Below are 14845 nucleotides of genomic sequence, written 5' to 3'. Positions count from 1 at the left end.
ATTTTTCCTTTTCTTGTACAGTGTATGTATCGGTAGTTAACAGTTAATTCGTAAAATGCAGATTTATTTGGTCTAAGGCAAAAGTAATTTGGCTTTCCATTGAGTTGTTATCCCTCAGTAGTTCATTATTGCCTCAAGTTTAGATATAGTGCTTTCATTCTTGAGACAAATTTTCAATGGCTCAGATTTATATACCAGAACATTTTGTGACTGCAACCACCTTTCCTCTCCTTGGTAAGTCAAAAGTCACAGATTGTCTTCAACAGGTGCAAGCTTTCCCAGACCACGTTTATTCACAAGTTTTGAGGTTAATCACATTTACTGTGTTCCATCATGAATGACACTAATGGGATTGATTTTCTGAGAACTTATACATTATGTGAACATGAATGTCATCAAGTTGATCTTTGGACTTACTAGCTGAGAATAAGCTGCTTAAAACCTAAAGCCCTCAAAGTCTTTTTGTGATAAAATTAATGATACCCAGCATTTGTTTACACATGGAAAAAATAGCATTTTTCAATGATAATGAATTGTGGTGTAATAAATTGTAATTCAAGCCTCAAACCGTTCTGTACTCAAAGTCTAATTTGCTGGGAAGTGATGCAGGGATTTTACCATTACTATACATAATAAAATTTGTAAATCGTTGGAGAGTTTTTTTGTTATAATAATATTTAATTATATATGCTAATTTGTTTGTGGTCATGATGATTGGATTTCCTTTAGTTTTGTGATCTAAGGTGTGTGATCAAGAGAGGATACTCTTTGAAAATTGAAAAGTATGTGGAGGTGATCATGGAGCCATTTTTGGGGGTCTCTTTAAAAATACCTAAATTCCCTTCATTGTTGTGTATGTCCTCCCCTTTTCTTGGGCTGCTTGCAGACATGCGATCTTGATACCTTATTGGGACAATGCATGTTGTTGTAGGTTCAGCAAGTTATGTTTGCTTTTTTAGCATAGTTTTTAACTTAAAATGTCAATTCCTCTCTTGTGGTCTCACATTTAACTAGCAGTGATATTTCATTGGTTTTACCACAGTTTCCTCTTTCTTCTAATAAATAACTCTCTCTTATGCCAAACTCATAATGCATGAGAGATGTTTGTTTTCCAGTATTTCTCTGGAATTATACAAAAACCGTTTTTGATGGCGCAAGCACAAGAATGCTATGTCGACTGAAACAGGGGATTATACCTATGTGTCTATTAAATTGATAGTGAACAGAAACATGAACTAGCAAATGTGGCCAAGTACCCTGAAAGAGCACTGTAAAAATATTAATAATTATATTAACCCTGAAATGCCCACATAGGAGTGGCAGTGTTGGAATATACTTCATACAGTTACGTCAAGAATGGTCTTGGGATTCTAAGCACAACTTAAGACTTTATTAATTATTTTGCCCCCAAATGCTATTTTGATATCAAAACGATAGTACATGGAGTATCTGGTGAATTCAAGAGTGGTGAACTCGTAGCTGTGCTTGGACCATCAGGTATTTAGCTTTTATTTTTACCTATCCCTTGGGGGAATGCTTATCTTCCAAAGCTCAAATTTTGACAGTGGTAAAGTAATGTTTTTATGAAGGTTTAGTTGTTCCCCCATGTCAAGGTTACATTGGAATTATTCCACCTTTTTTAAACATAACAGAAGGACTCAGTTGATCTAAAAGCATTTCCAAAGAAAATAGTTTAACCATGAGCAAACAACCGACCAAGAAATTAGAACTGCTCATAAAATTCCCAGTTCCCAGTCCCCAGTCCAAAATTGGACAAAATCCCAGTCCCAGTGGCAAGTTTACTTAAAAACCCCATTCCCTGCTACGAAAATCCCAACCGGAGTTATGATAGGGAAAAATTATATAATTTTGGAGCATCGATATGGTGCATGGAGCATGTAATGATGTAAGTCTCAAAACGAAATATGAGATTACTGGAGAACGGAGGCAATAAAGACAGTGCAAAATTTTACAAATTTTGTAGCTGCATACGGAAAGGAAAGGAACTTTATTTAAGTGTCTAAGTTCTAGCGCCGTAGAGCACTAATCAGGGACCACTGTAAAATTGAAATTAACAAGTTAACGCAAATCTAATCAAATATTGGTTTTTGAGGAGAGGGGAAAACCGGAGTACCTGGAGAAAAAAACCTTGGTGCAGAGCAGAGAACAAACAAACTCAACTCACATATGACACTGAGTCCGGGAATCGAACCCGGGACAGATTGGTGGAGGGAGAGTGCTCTCACCACTGCGCCATCCCTGAGATTGCTGAAAAAGGCCTGCTATCACCTGGCACATGAAAGTATTCTGAATAGTGCCGTCTTTTGTTAGATTTCTGTCATGTTCAGAGTCACTGTCATCATCATCATCATTACTAAATTTATCAACATAAGTATCCTCACCAGTATCCTCCTCAGAGTCTTTGCCCTGGTCACTAGACCCACAATAATCGCTCGTCCAAAGGTCTTGCAAATTGGTAGGGTACATTCTAGTTCCTATGCGTAACATATTAACCATGATGCCCTGCCCACTACCTCATCTGAGCTTCATCTTCTTCTTCTTTTCGAATGATTGCATTGGCTGCAGTGGGTTTAGGGAAGTCAATTTGTGCTAATGAAGCCATATTAGAGGTTAGAGTGTCAGGGACGTTGTAGGTACATGAAGGAGCTTTGAGGCTCAAAAACAAGTCTGTTAACATAAGGAAGGTCCTCACTCGCACGTGGCAGTGGCCCGGAATGCAAGAAGACTGCATGAAATATTTGATATCAGGAATTTTGAGAAGAACTAATACATGATGAGCTCTGATAATGCAAATTCCATTTCGCACCAGTGAGCATTTTTAGCCTTCCCTAGAGGAGCAAAATTTGATGAATTTTTGTTCTCAAATGAGGCCAAATATTATTAGACTTCCATTTACCAGATTGCTGTATTTTCTATTATCACCATCACCATCACCATCACCATAAGAGATATAATAATGCACACTGCAGAACTATGTTCACTCATGTTAGTGGCTTGAAGGACCAGTGCACACAATGGTTTGGACTTTTCAAATTGTCTGCATGATACACTCATTTTTAGCAATTTAGACTGGGTTTTTACTATAAGGTATGTTCAAAATGTCACATAAACAGGTTTATGGAAATTGCAGAGTAGACACTCAGCTCTTGATGAGCAATTTCTTAGAAGAACGATTTTATGATAAAAACTAACAATAAAAGGTCACAACGTATCGACCTTCCAGAGGTCATTTTCAAGGGCGATTTAAAATGTACAAGTTATTTAGCATAAATATGGTTGTCATAGTTAAAAATAGTTTAAAAATACCATGATCACTAAAAAGCAGTACAATATGTAACATAAGTGATAAATATTTGTGAAATTAACGAAGGGGGGGACATAAAGTAATTAGAAGAAGAAACAACAATAAGCTTTTATAAACTGATCTAAACATACTTATGTCCCCCCTTTGTTAATTTCACAAATATTTTCGCACTTATTTTACATATTTTACTCCATTTTAGTGATCATGGTATTTTTAAAACTATTTTTAACTGTGACAAACATATTTATGCTAATTACTTATACATTTTAACTCGCACTTGAAAATGACCTCCAGAAGGTTGAAACGTGTCAACTTTTTATCGTTAGTTTTTATCATGAAGACACTCAGCTGTTTTGGTTATTGACTCGGGTAAATGTCAGCACCACAGAGTGTCGTCATGATAAATTTTACCATTTGCTTGTTTGGCAGGAGCTGGAAAATCAACATTAATTAACATTCTAGCTGGGTACAGGTAAGTTTTTTAAGTTTAAAGTTTGATTTATTTGATGATATGAAACAAATGGTACAAGAACTTGTCTACCAATTGAATAGCAATTTACATGACTTGATATTAATGGAAGTAATTTAATGCCCCATTCACACCAAACCTTAAATGTTTTAAACATGTTTAGTTAAACACGGTTTCAAAGTGTTTTCTTTTTAAATCATGTTCAGGGTTCTCCTTATCAGGCAGTAACCGGTAAAATTACCGCTTGTAAGAGCACTTACCGCCTGCAAACGCTCAGAAGTAGCTTATCCTTTGCAGAACGTATAACATTAACCAATTGCTTTACCGGTTTGAAAAGGTGCCATACCTGTTGCACTGAAAACTAGGGAGAACCGTGCATGTTACTGACTTTGTCGACTATGAATTTAGCACAGGTCAAAGCATGTGTTGAAACAAACCTGAATCTCATGGAAAAGCCAGACCTACATTTTTCTGTGACTGATTTTTATTTTGTTAAACCAAGTTTAATTAAACATGTGTTGTTGGTGTGAATGGGGTACAAGTTGCATCTTGCCTTTTCCTTTAGAACAAAAGACGCAGGTGGTAGGGTTTTGGTCAATGGAGTCGAGCGCAACTTGCGACAGTTTCGTAAAATGTCATGTTACATCATGCAGATGATGTTTTATTACCTCACCTCACAGTTATGGAATCCATGATGGTAAATATAATAAATTATTATTTGTATTTTTGTCATGTATTAGTTATTGGTTTTGGGTCTTGAAAGGTTTGGTGCCTCTCAGAACATGTTGATATGAGAAGGAAAACAGAGCGTGCAACAAAGACGTGGATTTAAACTAAAGATGTTGCTGTTTATAAGATCTTTTGAACTACACTGAGGTTTGATTGGAATAAGTTGTGTTTTTCGGCAGCTGAACACAAGTCCCTTTTGTGAGATTTGCTTGAATAATTCATGTAAATTTTTGCAACCACCAAGACAGTATCGTCCTTAAATCTATGCAGCAAACAAGTACCCTCCCCATTCACCCTGCAAAAATCGCTGGTAGTTAAATCTTGGGTGAACTTTCAAAATAACTTAATAATAAGAAGAATAATGTCAGGAATCTTCCGAGTTGCTTCTAACACAAGAAATTTTCCTGATAATATTCATGTTAAAATGGCCAACAGACTTGAATCACTTCACTATTTAATATCTCAACTCGAAGGAAAATTACAATAGCTAGATCACACTGTGACTCACACATGGCTTTGAAATCCTAAACTTATGTCAATGTAATTGCAGCTTATTCACCAAGCAACGAGAACAAAAGGAACAAAGTTCACTCACAGCGTGACAGTCATGCAGTCCATTTTCCAACAATAATGATATTAACCGATTGACTCCTGGGGGTTCCCCATTGACGAGTAAAATCGTCTGGAATTAGACGGAGTAAAATACTAAAGTATGGCCAGTTTAGAGTGAATGGTTTAAAAATGAACCATTTACCAGGCTAAAGGTTATCTTAAAAGTGAAATCCAAATGTTTTGGTGATCAACCCCAGGTGATGATGACCTAGTTTTGAACAAGTTTGGATTTACTTTTTCAATATAATTTTTAGTCTTGTATATAGTTCATTTTTTAACTTAAGCAAATTTTATGTACAATAAGAATATTAATAGCTGACTTTTATCTGGTTAGGTCTCAGCCAATTTGCATCTAAGAGAATGTCTCACCCATGAAGACAAAGAAAGAGTGGTAGGTTTAACTTTGTGTGCACTTCACCTTTTGGTGAATATACTGTTATGATTAGTTTACTATAGTGAAAGCTATACCTCTGACTAACTGAGTTAAGGGGCCTTCTTGGAAAAAAAAACACAAGGAGCTGTAACTTAATGTATATAGAAAGACAAAATAATGGTAGCAAGATACAGTACTTCCTGTATATGTTATATCTTGGCAATTTCGTAGTTAAGCAGCTACATGAGCACACAATGAAGACAAATCAAATTTGCTCGACAATTTTCTTTCAAATTTCCAGGATGCCACCATCTTTATTAATATTGTGACGTGTTATGGTTTGCCTTGTTGTTTTCACTCAGAGAGCTTTTGTTTTGAAACAAAAAGGCAACCACATGTCAATAATATTATTCAAGATGGCATTACCTGGGAAATTTGGAAACCAAAACCAGCTTTTTTGAAATTTATTTATTTATTTTCATTGGAAAAAGGTCAAACAATTTTTATTGTAAATATTATTTCCTGTGGTTTAAAATTATTATTTTCTTGTTTTAGCGGAGGTTCCAAATTACATCAAGTTCAATGGCTACACTAAGAATCTTTTTCTTAAAAGCAGATTCTGACAACTTGGTGCACAAGAACTCTACTGATACCTTGGTAACACGGTATTTCTTTTCATAGATCAACGAAATCATGCTCAATCTTGGCTTAACAGAGACAGCCAACACAAGACTGAGTGAAATTTCCGGAGGTCAGAGAAAAAGACTGGCCATTGCACTTGAACTTGTCAACAATCCACCAGTGATTTTCCTTGATGAACCAACAAGGTAATAAATTATATATAGGAATACAAATTATTATGACTTATGACAGTTGTTGGCATCATTATCATTATCATCCAGGGCTTGAAATTAAGGAAAAAATCAGGTCGCAATTTTGCAACAAGATACCAAAGTTTACCGGTAGTCAAAATTTCGCAAAGTTTTAGTCGCAAAATCGTTGTGCTGCATTGTGTTGTCAGCGGTGTAGCAAAACAAAATATGAGCTCACAATATTGTGTTGAAAGAAACCACTGAAACTGGCGAATGATATCGAAGGAATGGAGTTGTGCATGTACACTGTAACATCAGCGAAATTACGCTACAATTACGCTATCTTCAGATTGAAAGAAAATTCACGGCGAGAAACAAAATAATTTTATTTCTTCATTTATTTTAGCAAAAGTAGCAGCAAAGTGGCAACTGCTAAGCCTTTTGTTTCAAAAGAGGGAAGGTGAAAACAAGTCACAAATTTGCAACTTCTCCAGATATTTTAATCGCAAGGGGAAAAAAATTCAGTTGCAAATGCGATTGTATTGGTTGCAATTTCAAGCCCTGTTATCGTCACCACAACCTCTACTATTATTTATTGTTCAATGTTTTAACTGCTGTCAAAATCGACCACTAGCCTGTGTATGTTTTTACAAAGGCAAGCCAAAGCCAGCCTTCTTTTATCTGATACACAGCTGATGCAAGAATTTTATCTGACTTGTTAATGAATGATAATAAGAGATTTGTTTTTTAAGGTTGACTTGTGTTGTTAGGGTATTCTCAGGAAAAAAATCCCCAGTGTTCCTAACAGCAGTGGAGCTAATGACCAACCACTTTCTATAGTATTAGCAGTTTAGATGGTCTACCTCTAAGGATGCTCATGTGAGCTGGGCCATTAAACTAGGTGCAGGTTTTCCTGCTTTACTGCTGTGACTGAAAGAGTTAACATTTGGCATTTTTGGAAGTGTAGAGGATAAGATGGTATATAATTTGGGGAATCTTTGCTTACATTTTTTGTCTCATAAGCACAAGCCCATTGTTTTCTAATCTACTGTATCAGCCAAAAAATCAAAACTAAATATTGAAAGTCTGTTACATAACGAGCTATCTCTGAAACTTTGATTGCAATTTACAACATAATCTCTGAGTAATGACGCTTTGAAAATTTGATCTTTTATAAAGAATATATGGGCTCATTAAGGGCTTTTGCCACCCAAGAATTTATCAGTTTTTTATTTCTAAGAACTTGCGCCTTCTCAAAGCCAAAGGCTTAAATTGGAAATGTAACTAAGTTTAACATGTTCTTATACCTTTTAAAGTTAATTTACGGTATGAATAGCATGATGCATTCTGCAAGCAAACTCGTATGTTATTGAGACAAAATGATGTCAGCAAAGATTTGCCTTTATTAACCCCAGTAAATTGATGAAGAGATTGTGTTTTAGAGGTTAACTTGGGGAAAGAAAATCCTAGTGTTCCTTTGCAGTTGTCAAACCTGTCACCTTCCGAGTACTAGTTCAAAATTAATACTACCACTGGGCTAAAAAAAAAACAGGCCATAGTGCCACAGGGAACACACCCAGAAGACAACAATCCTGGCGATGGCGTATATTCTGTTCAGATTCCTTACTTGTTGGGTCTAGAGAGCTACTTGTTCTCTGTATAACTTGTATTTATCGGGTTTACATAGCTAGTACCCCATGAGGCTATAATAGAAATAATAATAATAATAATAATAATAATAATAATAATAATAATAATAATAATAGGGACCTTTAGATTCGAGGACAGGAATGAATATTTGACTGCCTGTTTTTAGCGAAAGTACTTTAAAAATTTACAACCCGGATGATTAATCTTACTCTTTGTTGCTTAATTATTCTTTGCTGGTAACTGAGCCTTTTCCTGCTCGAAAAATGCCAAAACTACCACCTTGTTGGTGACTTGTTTGACACAACAACATTGTTGCAAAACTTCGTACTAAAATGATGACGGTATCATATTTGTCCGGCCAAAATGACACTGGTTTGCACGCACTCACTGTTGTTCTATGAGGAAATCTTGTACTCGTAGTCGTTCTCGTCCTAGAATCTAAATGTCCCTAATAATAAGAAGAAAAAGAGGAGTTTGTCCTTGTTGAATGAATGAATGAATGATGTTGGAGTGCTAATAAAATTAATATTATTATGATATGTGGGTTTTGTGTTTGTTAATGGTAATGATTATTATTTACTATAAATAATTCTGTAAATGATAATAATAACAATAATAATAATAATTATATATTATTATTATTATTATTATTATTATTATTATTATACCATTCTTATTCTGTACTGACTGCACAGAGGTGTAGATGTGGCCTAAGTACTGCTTCAATTTTCTATTGGCTGTCATCGTCATGAATTACCATCTATCTTATAATAATTATTTCTTTTCACTAGTGGCTTGGACAGCTCATCTGCCTATCAGTGCATTAGCCTTATGCGAACACTTGCCCATGGTGGAAGGACCGTGATTTGCACCATTCATCAACCGAGTGCAAAACTCTTTGAAATGTTTGACAAGGTCAGTTTTTACACTGGTGCATGTGCATGCATATTGACTTAAGTGCATGTCACTTCAACAAACTGTTTCATTTAATTTATTTTCCGTAATCATCCCAAATAATTATATTGTGTAGTTTTTGGAACCTTTTCATTCAAATTTCACTTATTTATTGGCTTTGAAAGACGGGGAAAATGGTCATACTTGGATCAATAACCGAGCGATGAAGGGAATGGATTTGATACGGGGTTGAAGTCACAAATTAATTGCATCGCTGTTGTCAAAGAACTATCTCAATGCAAAGCAGTCTGTGACGTCAGCCAGGTATTGAACCCATTTCCCTTCATTACTCAGTTATTGATCAAAGTGTGACCACATTTCCCATCTTTCAAAGCCAATAACAAAGTGAAATTTCAATAAAAAGGTTCTAAAAACAACATGATGTATTTGGGACAATTTTGGAGAATAAAATAATAAAGTGGAAAAGTTTGTTTATGACAGTTACTTGAAGGTCTCATTTCAGACACCTTAAGAAGTAGCTGCATTTGTTTCTAGACATCACTCTGCTTACCACCTAAATGTAATGCTAATCTACCTTATTGTTTAAAACAGGTAGCAAAATGCTCAGACATATTGGGGTAAATATTTGTGTTATATACCAAAACTACTAACTGAAGGCATGCATCCAATTATATGGATTTCTGAACATAGGTACCAGCAGCAGATAATAGCCCAGTTTCAAGTTTGCCGTGACTGCTGAATAAAAGTACTGAGAGCGCATTATTACAGGGTTAGCCTCCATCTGAGTGGGAGGCACGGTGGCCTCATGGTTAGTGCGCTCCACTTCGGATCCAGTGATCCGGGTTCGTGTCCTGGCCGGGGAAATTGTGTTGTGTTCTTGGGCAAGACACTTTACTCTCACGGTGCCTTTCTCCACCCAGGGGTATAAATGTGTACCGGCGAATTTAATGCTGGGGGTAACCCTACGATGGACTGGCATCCCATCCAGGGGTGAGTAGAAATACTCCTAGTCGCTTCATGCTACAGAAACTGGAGATAAGCGCCGGTCTGATGGACCTTCTAGGCTTGTAGCATACTTTACCTTTACCTTAGCCTCCATCGAAAGTGAACATATTCACAAATTTCAGCAAGAAGATGACCTGTTTACAACTCTGTCTATTGTTTCATTTTCAAATCAGGCACCTTCCCGTCGGTTTTTGTGAATACTTTACTTTAGGTTGAGGCTAACCCTGTATTAATGTGTCATTGGTGTTTGTATTGAGTGATAATTCGAAGTGGATAATTCTAAAATTCGAAAACGGACTATTCACATATCTGGAGGTTGCGCACACTATGCATCATTGACTACAAAGGCTTCATTGTTGATTGCAAATCATTCTGTATATATTTTCTTGTCTAAGAATACAATAAAGTACTGAGTATCAAAATTAATATTTCATAAAACAATATTATTGTTGAATTCGGTGTTTATTATTATCCGGAATAATCAAGGTCAAAGCTAGCGTTTGGTCTGCTACCACTTGCATCAAACTCAAAATTTTCTTGGTGGCAAAAAAACTCATTTAATATTAATAATATTGTTATTGTTTATTACTGGAATAGATTGTCTCTTATAAAATAATTTTTGGATGTTAATAAACTGTTTTGAGTTTGGCCTTGAGCTGCTTTTGAAAATTTTAATCCAAGCTTTCGCCGATCTTGGATGATGGGATAGATTATCGAAAGCTTGGATTAAACTTCTCAAGAGCAGCTTGTGACCTCACTCAAACAGTTTATTCATTTTTTGTAAAATATACTGCTAAAGGACTACATCCAACATATGACTTTATGGATTTGTTTTAGTTGTACATATTGTCTGAAGGCCATTGCTTGTTCCATGGCTCTGTGCAAGAACTGTTGCCATATTTGTCTGGAGAAGGCCTCGTCTGTCCCAAGTACCACAATCCAGCTGATTACAGTACGTACTTACAGTCAACGTAAGGTCGTTGAGTAAACACGAATATCTTGCCATTTATCTGTTTTATTTCATTTCCTGTCATAAACTGAACATTGTAAAATAACTTGAGGCTGGTTTTCTCCGTTGGACACAAGAACAAATTCAAGTTCTAACCTGTCCTTGTCAGGAATTTTAATCTTTGCTAAATTAATTTAGCAAATCAAGTGGATGATGGATGATGAGTGGATGATATTGTATTCCAAGTGTTTGTTCAGTTGGGTAAAAATGCAGGTGAAAATGTAAATTGATACTTGCGCGTTATAAGTAAATAAATAAATAAATAAATAAAATAAATTATTAGTAAAGCGCGTGGGAATTTCACAGTTTTCGTAAGTAGCATAACCTGTCTCCATGCAAGAAAGCTCTTCAAAGTTTCTACTGTTTTTGTGTCTTTGGACACCCATCCCGAACCGAAGTCTGGCCAACTTTCTTTAAACGTCTTTACTCATGCAGTTGTTCAAGGCCTGATAAAGCTAATCCAGAATTACAGGCAACTAATGCAAGTACAGTCCATTTTCTGATCACAAAAGGTTCCACAAGATGTTTAGCCTTCCAAAATTGTCTAGACTTGCTTTCCTTCAGAATAAAATTACGATTAAGGTATTTTTATGACGAACCAAATACAAGCCAGTGTTTGTATTTCAATCACGCCTTAGTGTTATTCCAGCCGGAATATTGGCAGGAATTAAAAGAATGTTTCGACGGGACAATGAAAATCCCACGTGCCCTATTCGTGACTGACAAGACCCGGCGATGCTACTCAATCAACAGGTGGTTTGCAGCCAAGCACTCGAGACACGGATAACAAGGGTGAAATGTGTTAATTAATACTGGCGGACAAACAAAAGAAGCTATGAAGAGATCTCTTGCTTTGTCCGCCAACATGTCGGCGATTACGTAACGTGAAAAGCGCCAATGGCCAGTTTTGGCGAGGATAGTAATGCCAATTAAAGCGTTACTCAAAGGCAACTACCACTCCTTCAATAGAGTAATTATAAAGCAGAGGAAATAGTTTCAAATGTATTCGAAGGTTTTTTGAAGGAAACGTGGCTGTATCTCGCCTGCGAACGCAGACGTATTTCCTGCGGTCGTTTCTCCCGGAAATACGTCTGCCTTCGCATGCTAGACCGTGTCAGAATAATCTAGCTAAGCGTCGCCATCTTGAATAATTAGAAAGTAGAAGCAACTTCGACGGTTACGGCATGCAAGGAAAACACTATAGTGGGGTTATTTTAATCAATCCGAATCTACATATAGTCAGCCAACATCGATGATTTAACCCCAACGTACTCGTTGATCTTTGTGCAACTTTGGTTAAGGAATTTAGTGATCTTCCAATGATCATCGAATCGTTTAGACTCAAAATCGGGAAGGCAGCTCAGTTGAACAAGTTCTTTTAACTTTTAAAGTCGATTTGTGTTTTGCAAGGCGTCTTTTAGGAGCAAGTTCACCTGTTAATGAAACCAAATATAAACGAGACGTCATGAGGGATGTTGTTGATTTTGTCCGGAAGAATGCGAGCCAATTGAAAAACAGAGAAATCTTTTGCATGAATAGCAATGAACAATTACTCGTGCGAGTTGATCACTTTAACCACTTTCTCCTACATTGAGGCGAATGATTTTTTAGCCGGTTTATACAACACTAGGATGAATACCTAACAGCTTAAAGAGTATTACTTACTGGCACTGAAGGAGACCATTTTGTTTCTGTTCCGCTAATCCGAGGTGAAGAATACTTGTCATTCATCTCGGAGTTGACTAATCAGAACGAGAGAAAAGCACAATTTGCTTGTATATCAGATACTTATTCTTGAAAGCAACGGATGCCATGGCTCTATGGTTTAAGCGTAAATTGTCCTTTCTTTTTTCCTATGATTGTTTCCAGTAATTGAAGTGGCATCAGGGGAATATGGCGAGAATGTAATTCCAAGTCTGGTGAAGGCATGGAAAGCGCGTGAAGAGAGCAATGCAAAGAAGAAGAGTCTTTCAATTAACGCAAACTGTGGTATGATGGTGTCCATGCTGCCGAACTGTAATGTGAAAACGAGCACTGATAGTATTATCCATGCAGCCAGTCAAACAACTCAGGTTCGTCATCATTGTCATCACCATCATGTATTTATTTATCCTCAGGTTTTAGAGTAGCTTGATGTAGCTAATAGAGCGGTTTTCAATTGAGTGTCTAAAGTAATAGCGAATTACTTTGGTTTTGCATTACTTCACTCATTGATTGGTTCAAAGTTCTCGCCCCACTTTTTCAACCAATCAGAAGTGAAACCTGGCAAAACCAATCGTGGCTCGCGCGTGCACATTTTACCGCGCTTTGTGTCGGCTACGTGTGATTACTTCGAGTTTTGATTGGTTTACTGGATTGTCTCCGTCCTTTTTGATTGGCCAAAGTAATTACTTTGGTTTTGGTTTTACGACACTCGATTGAAACTCTCCGAGCAATTAACCTCCCAACCATGTTATACCACAGAAGACAGACCACAACACCGGGAACTCCATGCCCTACTTTTTTGCGAATAGTGTACGTGTGTGGGTTCCTTTACGTCCTACAAGATTATAAACATTGAAGGGTTGTGAGACGGTTTATCGTCCTTATCGGCAGAGGTTTTATTAGAAGCCGCGGGACCTGGGTAAGAGCACCCGTCTACGCTGAGTACAGACCCGCCTTTGGTCAAAGGAGGTCTCAAGATCAAAAGCCAGACTATATATAGGTCCGTGCTCTCTTACTCTTTCACAAGGTCCCTTCTACTTTAAAACTTTATGAAACCCCTGTATCCGAATTGAGTAGAGAGTCTTAACTATTTGCAATGATCGTTACAAAGGCAGTACTTTCTCCTCAGTTATTTAAAGGCTAATTTAACTGGTGGTCCGGGCGGAGTATTTGATCCTGCGATGCTCAACCAACTGAGCCGCCATTTTGAAACCAAGGGGGTCCAATGCTCGGTGAGCACCGCATGACTTCAACTAGACCCTGGCGTCTGCCTTTGACGCGAAGTTACATGAAATCAACCAATATTTTACTGACGAGGCTAGTTTCGGAAAAAGAAAACGATGAAACTATCGGAGTGTGTTTGAAATAAACTAAACCGACTACCGTATTGAAACTCTAAAGCTGACCTTTCAAGCTTAACCTTCTCATTCCCACGATGAAACGTTCATTCTCCCAACAAGTACCCATAAAGTTCTTTGTGGTATAGGCATGAGAATTTGGGGGTATATGAAGATCACACCTCTTATGTTTAACGGTAATAATCAACACTCGATACCTGTCTGACTGACATTTCATTGAAATTTTAAGAGAATTTAACCCGTATCTTTTGCTTTACACTATCACCGATAATCAGTATACCAACGAAACAAGTTGCCCGAAGTCGAAAATTCAGTTAATGGACGTGCTCTCTTCTTCGTGCGGGAGTGTTTAGGTTACCTCGAGCCGAAGGAACCCTCAGGGTCTTAAGTGTACACAGTACCCCTTATGACGTAACGCTTCACAATTCTTTTGTTGTGTGACTACTGAAACATTGTAGTTATAGTAGTCACTCGACAAAATAATTTTGATGCTTTACGTCGTAAGGGGTAAGGCCTATTCCGTGAAGAGAAAGTGCTGGCGCAAAAAACGAAATCTTCAAAATGGTCGGACTTTCTGGCTTATCAACCCTTGTTTTCACAGTGTGGGACATTCGAGCCTGTTGAGATGTTTAGAATTGTACAGTTTATAGCGGTTTTTAATTGAGTGTCGAAAGTAATTAGGGAATTGAATTGGTTTTGCATTACTTCACTCAGTGATTGGTTCAAAGTTCTCGCGCCATTTTCACAACCAATCAGAAGTGAATCAAAACCAATCGCTTCTTGCGCTTGCACATTTTCCCTCGCTTTGTGCCGGCTACGTGTAATTACTTCGAGTTTTGATTGGTTTACTTGATTGTCTCCGTCCTTTTTGATTGGCCAAAGTG

General features: G+C 37.1%; 2 protein-coding genes across 9 annotated transcripts in view; both read left to right on the top strand.

Moving 5' to 3' along the window:
* LOC138028222 (uncharacterized) overlaps window positions 1-14845 on the top strand; it is a 77045-nt gene that overhangs the window by 8663 nt on the left and 53537 nt on the right. The window contains exon 1 of one of the 8 annotated variants that reach the window (XM_068875682.1): window positions 11080-11089. The exons of the other annotated variants lie outside the window; for them this stretch is intronic. The gene's annotated coding sequence lies outside the window, so the exon portion shown is untranslated. Of the gene's footprint in view, window positions 1-11079; window positions 11090-14845 lie in introns of those variants that run through there. 8 annotated transcript variants of the gene reach the window in all.
* Window positions 1-14845, top strand: part of LOC138028224 (ATP-binding cassette sub-family G member 4-like) — a 68141-nt gene that overhangs the window by 45564 nt on the left and 7732 nt on the right. The window lies entirely within an intron of this gene.

The sequence above is a fragment of the Montipora capricornis genome, chromosome 13 (assembly GCF_036669925.1).
Source record: "Montipora capricornis isolate CH-2021 chromosome 13, ASM3666992v2, whole genome shotgun sequence".
NCBI lineage: Eukaryota > Metazoa > Cnidaria > Anthozoa > Scleractinia > Acroporidae > Montipora > Montipora capricornis.
Note: the sequence above shows the minus strand (reverse complement) of the source record. Positions and strands in the feature narration are given on the sequence as shown.